The sequence below is a fragment of the Pristis pectinata genome, chromosome 22 (assembly GCF_009764475.1).
Source record: "Pristis pectinata isolate sPriPec2 chromosome 22, sPriPec2.1.pri, whole genome shotgun sequence".
Taxonomy (NCBI): domain Eukaryota; kingdom Metazoa; phylum Chordata; class Chondrichthyes; order Rhinopristiformes; family Pristidae; genus Pristis; species Pristis pectinata.
In genome coordinates, this window is record NC_067426.1 from 26,778,251 (window position 1) to 26,797,165 (window position 18,915).

An 18,915-nucleotide genomic window follows, 5' to 3' on the forward strand; every position below is an offset into this window, starting at 1 on the left:
CTGAAGTAATACTTTCTCAAGATAAATCATCCGCACTGCTTGCCATATCCACAGTATGTAATTGACACATAACTGTTCTCTGAAAATGCTTAGCAATCTATTCCCTTCAAGGGCAATTAGGGATGAGTAATAAATGCTAGCCTAATTGGTGATGTCTACACCCCATTCCTGGCATTTATTAGCCGCCCCTAATCAAACACTTGATCAAATACTTTCAAATTCACAGCCTTCCTTTTCTAGAGAATATGAAAAGTGCTAACTGCACACATCAAGGGATTAAAAAAATGCATCTTTGCGCTTGGGTAACAATTAATCTCAGTCAAATCTTGTACTGATGCCAATGCTAACAGTGGCTACAATGTTCTGCTCACTGAATCACATTGTATCTTTTCCTTCAGAGCAGAGAATCCATAGGAAGTCAATACATAAAAAAGGGATTCTAAGCCGTTCCCTGATCTTGCGCAATATTTCAGCACAAACAGGATCTATCTACTCCTGGATTTTAAGCACAGCCTTGAAATTTATCTTATATCTTGCACGGTGGTCAGTCTGCTGTGTGTTAACCTATGTGTATTATCAATTTCACTTTTTACTCAAATAATTTACAACCTAGATGCCTTCTGGTAGTGTCATTCGCTGTCGCTGATTCACACAATCAATATTGAACAGTTTTCATTTCAAAGCTCAGACTTCTTGGAATCAAATTAAGCAGGAAGAAAAGAAGAAAAGTATAATGAAAACAAAAACAAATATTTAATTGGAATCATTTGCCTAAGACAGATGCTAAAACATGTTCTCATCCAGTAATTGAGAAAGAATTCTATTTTCAGCACCATTGACAAAACTATACATTGACAAAGAATTTGTGCTTGTCTGTGCAATGTATGTTGAAAGAATTTGGATCTGAATATGTCATAAGTATTTTTTCTGACTCAGCTTCATATCGAATTCATTATTATGATTCAAAATCTTTTTTGCTCTGCTAGCTATAGATTTACACACTGAATAAGTGGGAGGTGATCTTAAGCTGCAGGAGTTCACAAAACAAACAAAATTTGCACACTAAATTGTCAGTTTTGAATAGAGAGACAAGTGAAGCTATTCCAAATTGTAATATTGCAAACTCAAGTCATTAATATCCAGGTATAACTATGAATTGGAGACCATTCAATCTACTTTGTAGAAGAGACCAGAAGCAGCAACACTGTGCTTTAAACTGTCCTGTTCAGGCATCAGATCCCTCAATACTTGCCCAACGCAACATTACTCTCCTACGTCTTGACCTGAAAAAAAACAAATGCTTCATAACAAAGAGGTGATGTGAGCTTCAACCATATGTACTGTGCTCACAAAACCATGGCAAAATCTGTAAAGTTCATAACAATTGATACTTTTCTTTAAATCCTGAAATGCATTTGCACTGCCCCGAGCATTAGTCATTACTGTAACTTTCTCAATCTACCTCCAGTACAAGAGTCATCTGTGATCCTGCTTGACTATGAGGTCATGAAAAATATCCTCTTCTGAATGTATACTTTGCTGCCACACCAGTAATAAACCATCAAGAAGGCTCAGTTTTACCTTCTTGGGGACAATCTGTGATTGACAATAAATGAGACACCTATAAATGAATATAAAAATACAGCCATCTTTGTAATTTCCCTTCAATATAACTATTCAAGATTTCACCTCACTTTGGATCTCTTTTTAATTTCCCTTCACTTAATCTCTTCAGAATTTCTCTTCAATATACCCTCCTTGAGATACCTTCTTTAATTTATTATCCCCTGCAAAATACTCTTTACTAAAATATTTTGTTTTGAATAGCTCCCACATATCATGGTGCTACGATACAAGGAAATGTCATGTAGTATCATTTTACACATGTAACAGTTATAAATAGAAATCTATGACATGTTCCACCTGCCCCAAGTTATCATATTTTGGCAAAATAAATAAATTTCCCTGCCTTCCACAGCATATTCGTTATCTGTGACACGAAGTTTGAGTTTGTCTTTTGAAGCATTCACTGAGTATTTCAAAGATTTCACACATCTGGCACCAGAAAGCTATATTATGTGAATTCAATGACTGGCAGGCAAATTATGATGTTATGGGAAACAGTGGCATGTTGTAGAACCTAGCAAACCAATTATGCAAATGCATTTATAAAATGTGAGAAAGCTATGCTATGGGAATATGAGTAGAAAAGTTATGGTAGATTTAATATATGAATGTTGTATCTTGCCAGAAGAAGATTCATTACATAAATCCTTCCTCATCATATATTGTATTTGAATATTGATAATTAACTCCTGACCAACCAAGGGTGTTTTCACTCAGAAATGCCTCGATCTTTAAAACCACATTTTGCCAATTCTTAAAACAAGAGTGTCTGCATTTAAAAGAAGACCATTGAATAAACCTGTTCTCACTCTGCACTTTTCATAACTATGGGTTGTTCCAAAGTGCCTAGTAATCAAATCATTAATTTTGAACTGGGGCCATTACTGTAAGATTGATAAACAAGGTATAACCACAGAACTCACAGTGAAGCTAACAACGAGTTTATCATCCAGACTGTTATAAAAATGCAAAGAGTTCAGAAATTTGTGGTAGGGAAGAGATTTGTAATGAGTTTTGAATCTCCAAGAATTGTTGGATGATTTGAGCCACTCCACTGTTAGTTTGATGAAAAGAAAAACCTGCTGTTAACTTTCATCCAAGCTGGAATGAAAATAATAGTTCTTTACATTTCCCACTACAGTCATGGTTGCTAAATGAGGATCTGTGGACAATAATACTTTTAAGTAATTCTTTGGCAAGCATGACTTGATTATGTACAGGTCCAGGAAATGATATTTGCTGCTGTTAGAGAGGCACATGTTCATGTTATACAGAACTTTTGGATGACTATTGGAAAAGTCCAAGCTCTCTGCTTTCCCTCTTTCCACAGGCCATTGTCAAAGTCAAGGACCGCTATTGTATTCTTGCTGGTTTTTTGAAGCAATTTTGGAGATGGGAGCAAGAGTGAAACCAAACAATTTTGAAATGGCAAAGTGGTTTAAGAGTTAATCTGCTTTGAAAAGGAACATTAGATGTAACAGCTGTACTTTGTATCACGATCTGCCAATTGTGGCCATTGGCTTCAATGGCAGATGGTGTAAGCGAAGAGGAGGGAAGATTTTCAGCCAGCATTCAGCACTGGGAAATCCGCTGAAAGCAAAGTGCCTCCAGCAAAAAGCTGTCCTTTGCTAAACTGCCTGACTGATTTCAGAAATGATCCCTTTTCCCTCACCAGAATAACTCCCTCATGCCTTTAGCTAGTCAAGCCAGCATCAGGTTGAGCTATACAAGCCAGTCAGTGTTATGATCATGGGCTGCACCAGGGTGAGAAATGCTGGAATGGACAGTTCCATGTGCAATTTATTATATCCCACTTACAAAGGTGAGTCTGTGGAAAGAGTACTGAGGTATATTTTGTCCAGATGATATGCAGCCTGGTGTATTTAATTTCCTGACAGAAAATATTGGTCCTTGCTCTGTCTTCAGTGACACATTGTGTTTAATAAAATTGTTCGATGTTCTGCATTTTACTGAAAACTCAGCAATGGAAAGAGGGAAGAACTCTGATAAAGCACCAGTGTGAGTTAAAAGCTCACTATAGACAGAATTAAAAAAATAGTTATGTTATCACAGCCTATCATTTATATCTTTGCCTGCAGTGTACGTTTGACTGGTGTGTACATCTCTTACTTTGATCTGTACCATATTCAAGGATCCTTTGCTTCATTGTCTGTTGTTATCTATGCTTCTCTTTCTCTCTCCCTCTCTGTTACACATTTACCATGTTCATTTCTCTTGCACTTGCTGCTGGGGAGGTAAAAAATCACTGCCAGTTCTCTCTTCATTTAAAACTTAAAGTGAAAATTCATCCTAGGGAATTTATTCATTATTTGCTATTGATATGATGACACATGGTAATAACAGGCTCTCTACAGCCAAAAGAACAACCCAAATGGAACCGAAAAATTCCTCAATGCCAATAGCTGTCAAGATTTACAAGTATAGCCAGAGGACTGATCAACAGTAAAGAACAAATTTACCTCACTGGTGAATTCAATCATTTGGATGCTTTTTTCTGAACAAGAAACTTCAGGTTTTACTGATTACTTACTCATTTGTCACTCCACAATGCTCAAAATACTTGATTAAATTGGTTGCATTCCTGTAGTTGTCAAAAAGTTGTTAATTCGGTGTGCACCTTGAGACTGCAGCATGATTTATAGGCTGACACTGGATTGCAGTGCTGAATATTGGCTATGTTATCAGGTGTGCCATCTTTTTGATGAGGAAACAAAAGCAAGGCTTCCTTTCTAGAGTTCAGGTGGGCATGAAGGAGTTAAATGATGGGTGTTCTGAACATCCTGCCGGCATCCTTCCCTCAGCCTACTTTTAGAACCAGGCCACATGTTCCTTTGTTATTTATATGCAGAATGGATGCAATTTACCCACCTAACAACAGTGCTGCAGTTCAAGTTAATTTAATTGGTCTGTACTATGCTGGCTCAGTGACCTCCTACCCAGAATCAACAATTATGTTCTGTCCATGCCTACACTCACCTGGACCAAATGTAGGGAATCTATCTCCTTGTTCCTCTCCATACCCTAAATACCCTTGGCAGATCTCTGACAACCTTCAAATCTGGAGGCAGGGCTTTGCCAGCTGTAAAGGTTATCACTGATTTTACCAGAAGTTGACAATTACAAAAACTAATTAACAAATAAATGTGTTTTTTTTTGTAAATAGAAACAGTTAACTAACAGCAGATAGAAATACGTAAATAATTATGAAATAATGAACGAGGTCAATGTGACTTTATCAATGTGACAACTTCACCCTTGCCTCTCAAATCTTTGAAATCAATGAGGTCTCAGGTGCATTACCATCTGACCCAGGAGTGATTTCCCAATAATACTGGGCTCTGGGACTGGATTCCAGGTCAAGTCCATTTATGAAAAAAACTGACAGCTTTAACCCTCTGAATTTGTCAGTAAGTCTCAGACTTCTTCATATTTTTACAATTCATTCATTAATAGCATGTGGATAATGCCAGCATTTATTGTCCATCCCTAGATTCCCCAGAATTGAGGAGGCAGTTAAAATCAACCACAAAGCACGTGCAGATTTGGGGTTAGCTTCATTTTCGACAGCTCAATATCAACTCCTCTGATCAGAACTGTCTGCAAAAAGCTAGCAAAATCTAGCTCAACTCTTAGATGTTTTGGGGAAAAAACTAAAGGACGTTCTTTCTCCAAGTGTTTTGCACTCTATATTCTATACTCATGGTAACATGAACAGCGATGATCTCACAATCAACTCTGTTGCCCAATGAGTTCCCTCTGCTTCTCATGTTCATATTTCACAAAACATACAGCATGGAAAGAAGCCATTCAGCCCAACTTGTCCAGCTCATGTTTATGTTACCTACAGTCCTCCTGCACTGATTCACCTCAGCCTACAGCACCTCTTTCTTTGATGCTCTCCCTCATGTTCTTACCACGCTTCCTTTTATATGAACCCAAACTATGCACTTCCATATCATCATGTGTTTAGTTCTACAAACTAACTGCTCATTGGACAAAAAAATTGTCCTGAAATCTAAATTCAGAATATTGCCCTTAGTTTAGAACTAATCACAGATAGTCATAAGTCAATCAGCATAAATTTTACACTCTGTTATAGAATACTACAGCAGAAAATCTATGGGTTTATTAAGGATTAGATAAAAATGCATGAAGATGAAGAGAGAAGCAAAATATCAGGGATAGAATGTGTGATTCTGTGCCTTCATTCCACTGCCTAACAACCATCAACCAGTATTGTGCAACTAAAACAAAGCCTGGCTTTGAATTAAACTTATAACTTGCTACCAGCTATTTGTTCAATTATACCTCAGACTTCTTAAGCGCTATTCATTTGTAGTTTTTCATTCTGTTAACTAGCCACCACATGGAAAAGATTGCATGTTGGTTTTTTGCTGACTTAGCTGGAAAATTAATGGCTTGTGATTTTGACATTCAAGCTGATGCTATATGGCATCACATTACAAATATGACCTTTCCCATCTGCCAGCAACAGGCTACTGTTAAGGAAACGTCTTTGTATTAAGTGCGATCAATGTTAATCAATCCTCCTAGCTTCAAAGCATGGACTAAATTAAATACAGATGTCAACAATGGGCAGTAAGGCTAAATTGTACAACTATGGAACTCACTTTCATCTTATGGCCAGTCTAGATTTCCTTCAACTGAAGGGTTGTGACCCAAGGCACCAAGAATATGGGGGGAGGGGGGGGATGCTCAATATTTCTGAATCTATATTGTTTCACCCTTGACCTACATATCATTTCAGTTACACCAGAGACATGATACTAATATACGGGTGCTGCGGTCAGATCTCAGGCTTCTCAGAATTTGTTCAAATATTTTTAAATGGTTCTCTTGTGTGGTATTAGAAGCACTGGCATATCCTGTTCTGAATCACATCTCCCTTTCACTGTAATGGGGGAGCTGGTCTGCTTATTATTACTGAAATCCAAAAGGTCTCAAAACATTGTTTGCATGTGTGTGTTCAGGTACACTTCGTTTATTTATCCAAATATTTATCCAAATATCCAAACAAAAAAAAAGCACCCAAATATTTATGTCTGTACATGGGCATGAACTTTATTAATATATTAAGTTATAGATTATGCCATCACTGAAAATGTGGCATTTGCCCATTCTTAGCTTTTTTGGATTGGGTTTAAGCAACAGACACACTCGTACAGTGATTTTAAATCAGTAACAATGAGGAACAATGACATATGTCCAAGTCAGGATGGTGTGACTTGAATGTGAATCCCAATGTTATTTCCCATAACATACTATCATTATTCTTACAGGTGCTAGTGGTCACAGGTTTGGAAGGTGCTGATGAATAAGTTATTGGAGAGTTGATGCATGGTATCTTGTAGATTATATATTCTGAAGCAAGGATATGTTAAAGATGATTTGCAGATGAGGTGCTGAAGAAGTGCACTGTGTTGTCCTGGATGCTGTTGAAATCCTTGAAAGTTGTTATAGCTGCACTCTGCTAGGCAATCGGAGAATATTCTATTACGCTCTTCAGTTGTGCCTTGTTGGTTCGTAAGTACATTCACAGAGGTTTGTGTGCTGGTGCTTGTACAACTGAGTGGCCCTGCAACTTCTGAACAGTCAGAGACTGATTTCTCTTAAACACCATTAATTGCCAGCTCTACAGAACTTATAATCAGTTGCAATCCAAAAAAAATGACACAGATAATGGTTTTTAAACCACAAGAATGGGGATGTCTAACATACAAAGGGTGCACTAGTGGCTGAATTATCCATTTATATCTCTGACTTTGCGGGTTTTGTATTTGTTAAAAGAGGAAATCATAACATATCAGGTAATGGTAAAAAAAAGTCCCAAAACAAATATTGTTCCAAGAGAAAATTAAAAGAGCCACTTTTTTGTGCACTGTAAAAATTATTGTGGCAGTAACTTACAATTCTTGAACCACAGTTAGAAATGTTACCTGGTTGGATGCTGGCCCAACTCCAGGTCTTAAGTTACAAACTAAACCAACAAGAAAATTGTCCATATTACCTCCCTGCAACAAGTCACCACAATAGGAGGAATTATTCAAATTAGCCATGACTTCCCACAATAAACGAACCCTTTGATTATATTATTCTTCTTGCAGTGAGAAACAGAATTGAAGGGATTCTAACATCATATCGAGATTTCACCAACAGTTGCTTTCAAAACTTAAGAATATGCAGCTTCCATGCCCAATACATTGCACAGACAATTTTCCCATAAGCATTTATCTAAGATCAGGTAAATTTAGTCATAGCAGGAGAATTTGGTCTAGAAATTGATCAGTGTCATCAAGGCAAATTAATCTGTTGCTTCATGGACTGCCAATGACAGCTTTGGGCATGAGTCCACCACTTAAAAATCCGATGATGTCCAAGGTATCAGTGCGATTGACCTTCCCTTACCAGAGGGTGCGGCCTTTCCTTAGCATGTTACATCAATGTAGAGCACACACAATAAAACAGACAAGGCTGACACTGAGGTGGCAGGGGAGAAAGAATGATTTGGGATGAGGGTTTCTTGGGGATTGGAAAGGGGGTTCAGGCTGAGTGGTGGATGATATCAGGAGATGGTGATGGGTCACTGATTCAATGGACAATCATGAGTTGGGGGAGCGATGGCTCGCCATGATAAAATGCTCGCTGAGTTAAAGGGATTGACAGGGATCTGATGAGTTTGGGGAGGTTAGTGAGTCAGGCACCAATGATCATAGTTGCAGGGTCAGGTTTATTTCAGGGCCAGAGTTTTGTGAAACAGAATCAGGAGATCAAATATTCTTGTTCTGGGATTCGTAAGATCAGGATCTAGAGGTTGAATGGTTAGAAGGCAAGTATTAGGAGGTGAGGCTGGTAGGTATAGATTATGAGTCTGGGGTGTTGATACCATGGAAGAGTGTATGGGGGTGTCAAGGTAGAGCAGGGAAATAAATACATTAAAGAGAATCCTCGCCGAGTCAGGTTCTGAGCACCAGTTTGAAGCCACTCGGTAGGGGTCCCTTTAAATTGCACTGGAGCAGGAAAAGCATTATTAAGGAAGTATGGTTGGGCTGAGAGTGCCAATGTCAACTGCACTTCACAACTATATGGACTAATTCCTCCCAGCAACGCTATAACTCAGCACTGGATGGAGTGTGACATCATTTGGATTTGAAGGGAAAGAATATTTTGTTCCCATTACTAAATTAATTCCCGCAGGAAAGATGACTGAGCTACCCTTAATCAATCAGAAAATGAAGTCTGGAGCATTTACATTGTAGATGAAATACGCTAAACTTTATTTAAAAAAGAAGATAATTTTGATTACTCTAAAATTCATTGAATTTTGAAATAACCTGAGGGAAAGACAATTCACATAAATGAAATTACATTTTTAGGGTTAGATAGGCTTTTAAGTTGTAGTTATGGTTTTGGAAGCCTTTATAAACTTTTGGAAGCCTCTTAAACTTCATGTATGAAAGCAAAACATTTTTATAATTTTGTTTTACAGTGAAGATAGTTCATAACCACCTGAAGGTTCCAACAAAACACTGATTTCTGAATATTACCTTGAAAAAAGTTGCAAAACCGTGGCCTTTCCAAGGTCAAGGTCAAGTTTATTGTCGTATGCACAAGTATATGTATGCACAGGTGCAATAAAAATCTTCCTTGCAGCAGCTTCACAGGCACATAGCATTAGAGACACAACATTCACAAGAAAAACACAGGAAATCAGTGAGGGCATCTTTTGGAGTTCTGGGTTTGTTGACATGTTCATTAACCAGAAATTGCAATTAATTTCATTGTATGATGATGGAGTCACTGACATTTTTGTTGCGATTACAACCATAAAATCATGCCCAATAAACTAAGGCCTATTCCCATTGGCATAACAGATCCGATGGTACCAAATGTACTGTTGATTCTTGCTCAATTATCCACACCATAATAATGAGTAACTTTTGGATGGGTTGTGAGATCCATTGATTGCCTTCATACCAACACAACAACAGTGACTGAATGTTGGAGGAATTTGCTTTTGAAGTACTTTGGGACAGCCTGAGGGGATATAAACAAGGCTTTCTTTTCTTCTCAAATTAAAGTGGCATGATCAACCCGCCAAAATAACACAGTTATAAGTTTGCAAGTAAAATGCTGATGATTTTGTTTGTTGGTGTATTGAAAGAGTTATACAAAAATGAAATGAAAGGGACAATAAATGTACTATCCAAGCAGCCAAATATATTCTTGTATAATTTGCTTGGGGCAGTGGTACATTCAGCATGTTGTTTCATGAAAGAGCAGGAATTGGGACAAAAAGTGTAAGTGAAGATGCTCAGTCAAAGGAAAGGTTTTAAGAGAAGTTTGTACATGAGAAAGTGAAAAGTTTAGAGTCAAACAACAGGAAAATAATGTCCTACTCTTTGCTAACATTTGTTCAGTAGAGAAAATGAAAAACTGGAATTCTTTCCTTTAAGTCACTTGACATTGAAATACTCAATGTATGTCTTGGTCGATTTTTATTAAGTACAGGTATCAAGAGTTCTGGAACAAAGACATAAAACTGTTGAGTTGCAAATCATTCACGACCTAATACTCCAAGGCTGATGGAACCTCTCCTCTCCCTCTATCATTGTATCCTTTAAAATAATCCAGACTCCAAAAGATGAACTGAGATACTTGGCAGGTGAACCTTCCCAACAGAGCATGCTGGAAAGCCATGTGGGGAGAGATGGACAATATAAAAGATTGGGAAATCAATGTGCTGCCGAATAGAGATTTTAAGGCAAAGGACACGTGTGAGAGATGGCATGGGACACAAAATTAGCTGCAGAATTGAAGGTGAATTGGAAGTTGTGAAAGACCATTAGACCATAAGTTACTGGAGCAACATTAGGCCATTCAGCTCATTGAGTCTGCTCCGCCATTCAATCATGGCTGATTTTTTTTTCTTCTCAACCCCATTCTTCCTGTAACCCTTAACCCATTTACCAATCAAAAATCTGTCAATCTCTGCCTCCACAACCCACTGTAGCAATGAATTCCACAGATTCACCTCCCTCTGGCTGAAGAAATTCCTTTTCATCTCAGTTGTAAAGGAATGACCCTTAATTCCAAGGCTGTGCCCTTGGATCCTAGACTCTTATACTGATGGAAAGATCCTCTCCACATCTTCTCTATCCAGGCCATTCAGTATTCAGTAGGTTTCAATGACATCCCCCCCCCCACCTCATCCTTTTGAACTCCATCAAGTACAGCTCATATGTTAAGCTTTTCATTGCCGGGATCATTCTTGTGAAATTCCTCTGGATCCTTTTCAGGGCCAGCACATCTTTCCTTCGATATGGGGCCCATAATTGCTCACTGTATTCCAAATGTGGTCTGACCAATAACTTATAAAGTATCAGCAGTACACTCTTGCTTTTATATTCTCGTCCTCTCAAAATGAATGCTAACATTTCATTTGCCTTTCCTACCACCAACTCAACCTGCAAATTCTCTCCCCATTTAGAAAACAGTCTACACCTTTATTCTTCCTACCCAAGATATAACTAAGGAAGCGAGGGAGGAGAGTGTTATACTGTCAGTGAAGCTAAATTGTGGTGAAGATTTAAGCACACTGCCTCTATCAGACAGCATGCTTAGCACTGGGGGGTGACTCACAAATAACTAAGTTTGGAGTTGCTATAACCCAGTTTTCAGCCATGGTAAGTGTAAGTCAGAACTGGTCGGTGTGCAATAATTTTGAAAATATGGGATATGGAAAGCTAGAAAAAAAGAAATCAAATAGGAATCAATTTCCTGAAAGTGGTTAACAAAGGGTGAAGTGCTGCTGTGTTTAAATGACAATTTATTGCTATAATTAGCATTCTGGGATTCTCAGAATTCATGATATGTAAAAGCCATGAATTCTCAGATTGCTGGATTAGGCTTTTTAAATACAGTGGGGGCCAAAAAATGAGAACTCTTGGCGAATACAAGAAGAATTTAACCCCCAAGTGATGTTCCACCTCATCAGATGTTTAATTTAGCAAGGTCATTATTGTCTAGTAAAATGATTTGCATCATGCCAAAGTTGGTAACATTTTCCAGCTCACCCTTTAAGAGTCCCATATGCAGATCAAAACCTTTAAAAAAAAAACATTTTCTGGTATTCTCAAGATCTGTTCATGTCCAGAATCATTAAATCATTTGTTGTAATAATGTCCTGACAACCATCTACGATTCCAAATTTTTTTTATTGAATTTTTTTTGCAGATCTGAGTGCTGCTGGCAAGGCCAGCATTTATTGCCCATCCCTCACTGTCCTTGAGAAGGTGGTGGTGAGCTGCCTTCCTTAACTGCTGCAGTTCTTCTGGTGCATATACCCCCACAGTATTATTGGGTAAGGAGTTTGAGGATTTAGATCCAGCAATGATAAAGTATAGTTAGATGGTCTGCATTTTGGAGAGGAAATAACAGAACATGGCAGTCAGATGTCTTAAAGGGGAGAAGATAAAATAACAAATATTGTGAAACAGCTAAGATCCAGACATGGAATGTAAAAAAAACACATGCCATGACCTGTTGTCCTTGCCCTACTTGGTGGTAAAGGGTGCAGGTTTGAGAGATGCTGTTGGAATACCCTGGGTGAGTGACAGCAGTACATATTGTACATGGTACACAGTGAAGCCATTGATGCCAAGGGTGGAGGGAATGCATGGTTAGGATAGTCGATGGGCTGTCAATCAAGCAGACCACTTTGTCCGAGATGTTGGCAAGCTTCTTGAAAGTTGGTGCTGCACTCATCCAGGAAAGTGTTGAATATTCCATCAGGCCTCTGACTTGTGCCTTGTATATGGTGCAAAGTGAGTGAACAATACATGGCTGCTTTGTCATAGGGCAAGATTTTAAATCAAAGAAAATAATTGTCAGGCACTTATATGCTAATTTTGGGAATGTTATTCAAGAACCTAACAACAGGTAATGAGGGACCACATTTTTGTGAAATAATTGGAGATGTCAAAGTTGTTCTCCTCAGATGAGAGTAGGTTATGAGATTTGATGGAGGTGTCTATAATTGTGAAAGGCTTCAGCAGAATAATTAGGGACAAACTGTTTCTATTGACATGAGAGCCAGCAACTAAAAGACTTATATTTAAAATAACATGTAGAAGAATCAAAGGTTAAATGAGTACCTTTTTACATGGCAAGTTGTTGTGATCTAGAATGTACTGTCTGAAAGGGTGGTAGGAAGAGGAATAACTTGCTCAAGGGACTTGGGTGATGGAAAAGTGAACTAGTGCAATAACTGTTTTAAAAGTGTGGTATAGGTGCAATGGGCCGAATGGCTTCCATCCACATAAACCTGCTGGTTGATTGGTTGGTTGCCTAAAGGATGTTAATGGACAAGTTAGTGAGATGCTTCAAAGAGGGAAAGATAAAGTAACAAATATTGTGAATAAGCTGAAGATCCAAACATGGAATATGCAAAAACAAATTACATCACACTGAAGGTTTGGTCTGATCTGTTTCTAAACTCTAGCTCCACTGGTGAATGGAACTGGAAATGGAAAAGAAATCAAACACCATTTGTTTCCACATTGTGTATATAGTACTGGGAGCCAGGATTGAATTTCTACCCCTCAACATGTAAGTACAATCTTCAGGATGGGCTATTTTGACTTTAAATTAATAAATCTTGAAATTATATCTAATTAAAAGAAATCAGTCAAATACAGGCTTCATGCTCGAAACTGAGTCTTTGATATGAGAAGCTGAAAATTATGGGAACACTACAGAAAAATGGTTAGGATTTCCTACATGGGAAATAAAAGATATTTTTCACAAGCCAGATGGATTTTCTTTCAGTTATTTCCCAGGTCAAAAACTTCCATTCCTCGTAATTTAAGATTGGATATATAGTTCTCCAAGCTGTTCTGCATTTTGTAACGTCAAGTTTATATGTACTCCCTGACGAGCAACAACTCTTATAACAAGGGAGACAATATTACTGTTATTCTCAGTCTTGTTTAAATCACTTAGGGCTACTTCATGTTGAAAAATATTTATCAGATTGAACTGTATTAATAATTTTTAAACTCTGTGAACTCAGGGAATTAAAAATTTCTGCTACCAACTTGCAAGTTCCAGGTAAATCAGTGCTTCACATCCTGGCACATCATTCAACTGCTTTGGCAGATTCCTACAGAAAAAGTAATTCTTAGAAGAGATTTATAATCATGTTGCTTATAACAAGAAAAATCTGCTGTGATATATCTTAGAGTTGACAGAGGTGAAATATTCCATGTTGTTGCAGTACTTGAGTGTTTCATATCAGTAACTAATATAGAGGTTACATTCGCTGATGATTATCTTTGTGTGAGTAAATGATTATTTATCGTATTAGTCCTTATCTGCAATATCTGTATTACAGATATGGATTTCCCTTAATGACAACATTTTATTGATTGTTGTCAATTACTTCTCTGATTCATGACAAAGTTCATGTATTCCTCCATTCCATCTCTGTAAATCTCAAACTTTTTAACACATTTCTCAGAAAGTTGTATTTTTGAAAGGTTGTCAAAGGTGAAAATCTCAGCACATTGATAAATGGAGATCTTAAGCTGCAGAATCATAGGACAGAGGTCCACATCAACAGATGTGTTGAAATAACAAGTTGCACATCTTGCACCACACAATCTGGGAGTAGAAGGGATGGTGTAAATCAAACCCTCTGCAACGTGTGGAACATGGACAAGAGAGTAGGGACATGGGCCCAAAGTTTCTTCATATTCCAGGCAGCTCCAATTATCATTGTATCTCACGATCTTCTCGTGATCTGCCCTGCAGCAGTTTAAGAAACTGATGGCAGATCCTCCATTTGGATGGTGTGAGCATTGTCTCGGGTGAGTCTCTGTCTTCTGCCTCCATAACCGATAGAAACTCTAGCTCCTGCTTCCTGTGCAGATGCAGAGGAACTAAAGTTATTTTTGCCCCATCAGCAAGTGAACCGATCAACCCATTTTGTTTTTAAACTAAAAGGCTTGAGATTCTTCAGCTGGAGTAGAGGAAGGGACTGGGGAAGACCAGACTACATTCTTCATATTCTTTATACCCTTGTGGTGGCTGTAAATCTCAATTTCCTCAGCTTGTCACAGAATTGCTGGGTCCCAAATAAGGATAGAACTATGAGTGTTGGAAGTCTTCCCTACCTTTAAGCTCTCATCATTATTTGTCCAGCTGGGAGCTTGCAGAAGTCCCACCCCATACAAAACTGTGAGAACATTCACAGAGAGGCAGTTTCAGTCAAGGTTCTGCTAGTTTACCACATAAGAGGTGATGAGTGGCTGGCAGGATGCCCATTGAGTTTCAAAGATGCGAAGAAAGCATACTTCACAAGAGCCAGCGGTACAAACTAAGTCCTACTCACAAGTGAAATAACTTGCCTTTCTTCAGTCACTTCAGGAACTTAAAATCATTTCACAGTATGAGGAGAGCACAGAATAGTGAGTCATACTTGATAAAACACCACAAGCAGCATCTATGTTAAATGGTTTGATGGGACCAATCATGGCAATTGTTGACCAAAACGCTAACCTGAAGAAGGCTGTGTACTTAATAACCTAGTGGATCAAACATTGACCTCAGCATACTACAGAGATGAACTTTGAACCCTTGCTATCCTCCAGACATAAATCTTAAAGCACACAAGATAAACTGGACTCCACAGTTTCAAACATTGCTCCAGATTATAAATTTCACATTAACTATGCAACTTCCTTCACTTAAAGTGAACAACCACCAAACAAACTCACAAAGTGTTAAGTACAATTATGGATTAAGTTCACACAAAATGTATTGGACTACAGCAGCAGTAAGGGCAGAGTAAGAAACTAAGGCCGACTTTAGCTTCCAAACAAAAAGCACACAAACTGGATAGGATCCAAAGTCCCGTTGAATCCCTCAGCAGGTCCTTCTGTCGTGTACTCGACTCACATTAGCTATGCATATCTGTTTCTTAAAAAGCTCAGATGTCAATCAGATAAGATGAAAGGAGGAAACCTTAACTGATCTTAAGCCTGCTGATTTGCATTGTATCTGAAGCACTGGTGATGAGGATTTTGCTCAGCAGATTTCCCATACCCCAATCATCAAAGCAATCCTCTTCACATTTTCTTTTAAGAGTTTTTTTTAGGTAAATGGTCAAGGTCCAGGATACAGGATACCAGTAAGTTACAAAAACATAATTAGACAAAGACTAAAGGCACAATGGCTGGCATAAAAGCCTGAAAATTGTCGCACAAATGGAAGTCTGAATGAAAAAAAGTGTTCCATAGTTTTTTAGTTAATGCCTCTGAAGGTAAATAAAGCTTTTTTACTCATGAACAATGATGATTTGAGAATAAATATAGTAATTACAATACTCAAGCAGACTGTTACTTTATTTGCTTCTGTTATATTGAAAATAGAGGAAGTAGGAGGCCATTCAGCCCCTCAAGATATCCCAGTCATTCACACAGAATATTGATGATCTATGCTCCAACTGCATTTTGATTAACACTAGAACACTTGCAGTGATCTCGAGTGTAACCTAGCAAATAGGACTGGTTGAATGATATGGTGGGACAAATTATGACCTGGAAGTGTGGTATTTAAAAAAAATAATAAATTTCTTAGAGTGTTCAACAAAAGGAGCTGCTAGGAGATTGCTTCCACTGGCTGGACAATCAAAAAATAATCTCAGTTTCAGGATGACATATCAGCCATTTCGGTCTGAGCATTTCACTAGAGGGTTGGAAAATTTGGAACCTTCCATCTCAGATGGCTGTGGTTCTATCACTGAAATTATTCAGCAATGAGTGATAGGTTTTTGGACACAAAGGGAATGTAGAGTTTGGATTAAGGGCTGAAATGGTGAGAAAGAATCTTACTGAATAGTCTCTGAGTATCACAAGGGTTATTCCTGCTTTTAACTTTTAAGTTCTTCATGAACGTGACAAGCATACACCATATAAATTCTCTTAAATACTTCAGTATTTGTACAGAACTAATTATTTGCAAACTTAACAGTCATCAGATTACATTTCCGACATACAGAAAAGATAATAACAAATCTTCCCTAAAAATGTTGTCTAAATTTGATAGGAATATGTTACCATATACATATACTAACATATTTCTAAAATATACCTAAAATGTTTATTTTCAGAATTCATGCCCAACATCTGTGTGGATGAATCATCGATATGTTCTCCTCATGTAGTAAGCACCGATTTACCACATTAAATGCCAAATATACACTTCTGGTCTTGATTTGAAACATGCAGTCAGTTTTACAAAATGGTAGGATGTCCAAACTGAACTAATCATAACAGCAGTGAGCTGCAGTGAACCTCCAAAACAAATATTTTGCTATCAGCACACTTTACTGAAATGAAAGGATCAACTCATCCTTTTTAATCACTGAATACCAATGCACTTTTGTGAACTATCAAAAATTATTGATTGTATTTTCATTGTAGCTATCAAATGTTTAATTTATCTAATGAGGGCCCCCTCTCCTGTATTTGTGGCCCCTTCAAAAATCCTGTTCTGCTGAAAGACAAACACATGGCAACTATACTCTTGATTACACATTAGTCTGTCAATCATTTGGCACTCTGATGATCATGCTCAGACCTGTAAATAAGATAAGATATATATTTATTAGTCACATGTACATTGAAACACACAGTGAAATGCGTCTTTTTGCATTACTGAGAGAGTGCTGGGGACAGCCTGCAAGTGTTGCCACTTTTCCGGTGCCAAAATAACATATCCACAACTCCTAACCTGTATGTCTTTAGAATGTGGGAGGAAACCAGAGCACCCAGAGGAAACCCATGCAGACACGGAGAGAAGGTACAACCTCCTGACAGACAGCGGCAGAATTGAATCTGGGTTGTTGAATCCAAAGGTTCTGAGAGCAATTGTCTTAGTCACAAACAGAAGGTATTTGGCAAACTAACAATAGTGACTTTCAAGGTGACCTGTTGCCTTTTCAAAGGAAGTAATAACATGGGGAGAAGCTTTGATCTGAAGGGCTCTTCACTATACAGCTCACAAAAAAAATGGCGAAACAAACTTCAGACAGTATCTCCTCACTCAGACAACATGTATCATTCATTTACCAGGTGTAAGATATAAACTGCCCCATGAAGACTTGGTGTCAGGCTTGAAGCAGGATAAGCACTGTTCCATTTATTTATCTAAGTGACCAGTGTCAAGAAGGCAGTTGTTCGAGTGGAGACTAACTTTCTTCCAGTGCCTAGAAGCTGATCAATAAAATATAAGTGTAATAACTTCACTGTGGACCTAAACACTTTAATATGCTTGTCTTTCCTGCTATTAACTCATAATATTTTACTCTAACTTGAAAAAAGTGGATACTCAGAACAATCAGCAAATGAGAGACTAACATTATACAATGAGCTCCATTTCCCGGTAACCATTTGTGAATTATTCCCTGAAAAATGTGTAATTATAATGTTGTAGTTCAGAATCCTCTTGTTTAAGCATTATCTCACATCAGGAATCCTGGGTGCAATGACAGACAACATGATCACAGCCACAACGATGAAACATACACAATGTGTCCAAACTGAATTGAAAATATGCATGACATGAAAAGTAGGATTACCTTGCTGAAGGTACCATTTTGTTTAGGCAATTATATAACCTTAAAGCTTACAGGTAATTCATATAAATTTCTACACCATAATTTACATGACTTGTAATTAAACTATCCCAGCCATCATTTCGGTAACCTCGGAATAATGGTTAGAATCTAAATTAATAATTAGTAAGGTTGTCATTCAGAATATACTTCAGAACCGCAGAGTATTTTGTACTGGGGACATGCTTTGAGCATTCAAGCTTTACTCCAATCAACATAGCGGTTGTTTTTGCTCTTCTATACACATTTTCTTTAACATTTTTGTAACAGCACAAGCAAAAGCTCTGACGATGTTTTGCTACAATCTCAGCATTGCAATGTTATTGTCTGAAAAGATTTTGTTTTATGCTTATATCACAAGATTTAGTTCACTCCCTACAGCACTATTTTATTGCATTCATTTACAGCTCCTTTCCATCTACACAAAATCAATCCACCTACATAGGCACACAAAATCTTTTGAAAATGACTCATAACATCACAGACTGAATATAAAATATTTGCATTCCCACATGGTTCTGGGTGAACCTATAGGCAACCTGCGATAGGACAAGTCCAAGAAATTGTACTGT

General features: G+C 37.8%; 1 protein-coding gene across 1 annotated transcript in view; it reads right to left on the minus strand.

Annotated features, from left to right (window-relative positions):
* The window catches only part of angpt2b (angiopoietin 2b), a 135,229-nt gene that overhangs the window by 115,705 nt on the left and 609 nt on the right, over window positions 1-18,915 (minus strand). The window lies entirely within an intron of this gene.